The sequence below is a fragment of the Belonocnema kinseyi genome, chromosome 7 (assembly GCF_010883055.1).
Source record: "Belonocnema kinseyi isolate 2016_QV_RU_SX_M_011 chromosome 7, B_treatae_v1, whole genome shotgun sequence".
NCBI lineage: Eukaryota > Metazoa > Arthropoda > Insecta > Hymenoptera > Cynipidae > Belonocnema > Belonocnema kinseyi.
The window spans coordinates 129,238,272-129,243,450 of record NC_046663.1 but is presented as its reverse complement, the minus strand read 5'-3'; positions in this window follow the sequence as shown (position 1 = coordinate 129,243,450).

Genomic DNA, 5,179 nt, shown 5'->3' with positions numbered 1-5,179 from the left:
AATACTGTAATTCAAACCCCTCATAAACTACAATCATAAAGTGAATCTGAACTTCTTTTTAATTTGACATTAAACAAGGTTCTCAAAGTACCTACGGCCTTGACGATTACATTCTCATTGCGATAATCGCGCTTCGCGCTCAACAGTTACGTTATACAGGCTCTAATTTTTTTAATTTAGGCTAATCGAAAAATTAGGCTAGAATAGTTGTAAGATATATTTGGTATCTAGTGAAAATTTTAAATAAAATTTTTGGATCTATACAAAAAAAATTTTTTTTATTTTTTGAAAATTTTGGAAAAGTATATAACTTTACTAATTTTCATCAAAATTAAACATTTTATTTGGATAATCTGCAAGTCTTTTACCCGTCTATGAGAAACTTTGACAAAAATTTATATAATTCGAAAAAAAATATCAAAATTTTGAAAATGCTCTCAATTTTTTAATTTTGGTTGCAAATATCTGACTAACGAACTTAACCTTCATTTTGGGGACCTTCAGAAGTGTATGAAATGCGGATTCGATTTCACAAATCATTCGAAAGTTAGGGTGGCTACAACATTCAGGTAACCATACATACAGACATACAGACATACATACAGACAGACACCGATGAAATTTTATGGTTTTTGGATTCTGTGAGTGCCGAAACGTAAAGATCCGTTAAAACCCAGAGATTGAAAATTTGGACGATTACATTACATTCTCAGAAATGAGAATGTAAAAATTATAAAAACAAGAAAATAAGAATTATGATTCCATTTTTATGCATATTATGAATTGTAATGATATACATTTATTAAAATGATACATGTTTCAGCGCAGCTTTTAATACAATTTAAAGAAAAATAAGAAACAAATATAAAAATAATCATGATTAATACAATTTGCTCTTTATTTTACAATTTTTTAATAAGCAATCAAAGGCAGAGCTACATAAAAAATGTATTATAATTGATATATAAGTATTGTGTATGATGTAGAAAAGTTGACATGTTAGACAAAATCGAGTGCGAAGCACGAGATATGTAATGAGAATGTGTTTGTTAAAGCCAAAAGAGCTTTAACAAAAGAGAGTCAAAATCACAAAATTACAGTTGTCGGACCGTTCACCTTCGTTTTTAAAAGGGCTGCGTCCGCATGCGAAAGAAATGCAAAGACTAAGCGCGGAGTGCGATTGCCATTAGTCGCGTGCCGTAGGTGCGCTCAAACTATCGAGCTAAGCTCTTTTAACGAAAGAGAATTCACAATCACAAAATTACAGTTGTGGATGTTTTGAGTCTTAATTTTAAAAGGTTTGCGCAAGAATGTGCGAAAATATAATTACCGAGCTTCCATTTTAATTTTCGATCATCCTGAGCCGACTTTATCTCTCCGAAATATCGCACACTAACCATCTTAGTTCCACAATAAGAACTAGCACAGTAGGTGAAGAAAGTGAATAAATGGTTAGTGTGGCACATCTTGGAGAAAAAAAATCAGTTTTAAATTGTTTAAAATGTAAATGGAAGATAATAAATAGTACCACACTTTTAGGTTAGTATATCTCAAAAACCTGACGCATAGAAAAAATGTCAATGACGGTTTCGTTTTTAGGATATCAATCCTTTCGGGGTCACATGGTCCGGTCTTTGAATATAAAAAATATTAGATTTCTGGTCGCCTGTGTAATCTGTAATTTGTGATACATTTTTTGAAATCTTTTCCAATTTTCAATTATTTTGTAATACTTTCAAAATTTCTAAATTTACCTTAAACTTATTGTAATTCTTTCTAAATTAATATCGGCTTAATTTTAGATTTTATATATGTTTGCCGTACTAAAACAGTTATGATTGTTTTACTGAAGGTTCATATTTATAAAAATAAACTTATTCACACTGAAATAATTTTTTTCAAATATTGAAATTCATTTTCCTGTCTGCATTAATTTGCTAAACATTATTTTGATAAATGAATAATATTTTTTATTTGAAATTACATTTGATAGATGAAATTTTCATGAAAAAAGTTTTTGCATAACTAAAATTGTCGCTTTAAGAAGCTTATAAATTCACACAAAAATACACATCGAGACGCTGATTTCGATTCTAAAAGTATTGCTAGTAAAAAGATCCATTTTTGTTTAAATATACATTTTCTATAATAAAGTTCCAGTATTTACAGCATAATTTTTCACAATAATTTAAGTAAAAGTATTTTTACAATGTCAAACATGAAAATTAAAAAAAAATTGTTTACAAAAATGTACATGTTTTAACAGAAAAGTACAGTTGTGGGAATGTTTACTTTCCTCTACTACTTGTCTTCGCCAAAGATTTTCAATATAATTTTAAGAAAATCTTTGTTATTAATTTTATAACAAAAGACGTTGTACCATATTATTTGATTACGTTTTCTGAATGCTCGGTTCTAACACCACTAAAATTTTTAGTCAGTTTATGAAAAGATACTGAAAACATTTCCCTACTGTTTACAAGCATCTCTATTTTAAATTAATGTCTAATTGAAAAAATGTTTATCGAATAATTTGTCAATCTTGTCGAAATCTGCAAGAAACGAAATACAAACTTATGGATCTATTAAAAACAATAATTCCTTAGCTATATGTAAGTTTGTATTTTTTGGCTGAATTTTACTGTTTTTTATATGAAATTGAAATAGTTTTTTTTGTGATATTAACTATGAAATGTTTGGTAAATAACAGATTTTTCCTGGAAAATCCAATACTTTATAAAAAATTCATATTTTTAGTTGAATATTCATAATTTTAGTTGGAAATTTAACTATTGCGTTGTGAGCCAACTTTATTGTAGAAAGTTCATCCTTAGTGTTTGTAAACTGAACAATTTGTTAGAACATCTATTGTACATCGATAGAACGTCAATTTTTTGTTGCAGCAGTCGTAATTTTGAGTTAAAATCTAATAATTGGTTGACAATCTAATTATTATTTTTCAAATACAACCGCTTCGTTAAAAATTTGTTTAGTGCATTTATTTTTAAATCAATTTATCGATCTACTTTTGCATTTGAAAATTTAAATCTTTGGTTGAAAAGTAATCTTTTTTAGCCGAAACTTTAAGTGAAAAATTAATCTTCTTGGTAACAAAATCGACTTTTTGGTTGAAAAGGTAACTATTATGCTGAAAATCTTTTTCCGTCTAAGAATTAATTTTCTAGAATGGAAGTTCATCCCTTTTGGTTAACAATGAAACGGCTTAGTCGAAAATTAATCTGTCTTGGTTAAGAACTAAACTATTTTCTTGAAAATTTGTCTTTTTTGGTTCAATTAAAATATTTGTGTTTTAAATATAAATAAAAATTTAAGAAATTAAAATCAGATTAACATCTAACTCAAAAATATTATTTAACGTCCAATAATCAAATTTATGCAAACTCCTGTTAAAAAAACAAGAATCCAATGACAAAATTTGGACCACAACGAACAAACAAAAACAAAAAATCCCATTCTAATCTGAATTTTTTTTTAAATTTTGGACAAAAATAAAAAAGAGGAAAGAATAATGAGAAATTTAAATCTTTTTTGGTGGAAATATGAAATGTTACATGTTGCATTAAGCGCTCATTTCTTGTGTCGAAAAATCAATTGCTTGATTTAAAGTTTAACTAATTTCTACAAGAAAACAGTTTATTTATTTTTTTAGCAGAAAGATTCACCGTTTTTATTGAAAATTTAAGTATTTGGTCGTAAATAGACTTTTTTCATAGAAATTTCAAATTATTTTATGCTTGAGAATTTAAGAATTTGCTGAAAAATGTTCACTATTTGTTCTATTGAAATATTTTAAGTGATTTCAATAAAATTTAGAAATAGGTATGGAAAAAAATTCAATAGGCCCATGCGTGAATTTATTGAAAGAAAAGTGACTAAAATGATCTTCACATTTACAAACGTGATTCTAATGTCTTTATATGAAATAAGTATGCATTTTTTTTATTTTCGAAACTGATTTTTCTGAAAATTTTTACTACAATCAGTATCACTAACCATTTCATAATATTTACCAATTCCAGCTGTATATCTTGAAAATTACGACCGCAATAATTGTTATAAAAAAAAAAATTAACTCGCCCCCCAGTTAACGCACAGAAAATATTTCCATCTTAAAATCATATGCGGCTAAGTGTACGTCACACTATAACTCTTTAGGAATAAAATTTGTTCACTTTTATGGCTTTGCGACCGGCCAAAAAAAAGTTAGCCCCTCAGAAAAAACGGTACCTTTTTTAATAACAAATAGCTTTTCTCAAAAACTATTTATTATTTTGAGCTCAAATTTTGCGTATACTTTCAGTTTCATAAAACACAGATTTTCAGAGACTTTGATGGATGTACATGCTCTTTTCACAAAGATTACCAGATTTTGCAAAACGGCCATTTTTGCCGGTTTTTATTACTTTTTGAGGGAACAAATCAAACAATCTTAATATGCGACCTACCAAATTAAAGATTTTAGTGACAGCTTGAATTAACGATTGATCTTTTTTTCGCAAATCATTACGTTGATCGCAATCTCCCAAAATCGCGATTTCGCCAACTTTGAACGTTGCGAAATTCGTTCTGGACAAATATTTCTGCCTGCAAACATATAGGCATTCATCCCAGGCATGAACACTGCATTATGACATACCTCGTTTTCATTCTAAAATTTGGTGGTAAAAAGACACCTTTTTGATCTTCGTTCCCTGAACGCTGTGGGTAGCCCTCAGGAATAATTATGGTAGAGAATTGTAACACATATGGTATTACCTTAGGCTACACATGTACACATTAAATTTATCAAAGTTAATTTTTTTTTAATTAACCCACACAAAAAAAGAGTCCGGGGACGTCTGTTAGCATGTTCGCTATCATTCCCCAGATTTTGAAGACAAAATCTTTATTTTTATAGGGAAAAAGCCCAGGGAATCTAACACTGGTTAAATCGACAATTTTCGCCCTTAAGCTTATTACCACTATCGGCGAGAAAATTCGAGTCCTCTGGCTTTGACGTTCAATAAGTCTGTGAAGAAAAAATGGTAGGTTAATGAAAAGGGTCTCATTTTAAAGAGCAAATGTTGTACGTTAATGAGCCGAAAAGTAATATTCCAAAAAATTATTTGTAGCTTAGAGATCTGAAAATCTGATGAAAAGTAAGGAAATTTGATAGCTT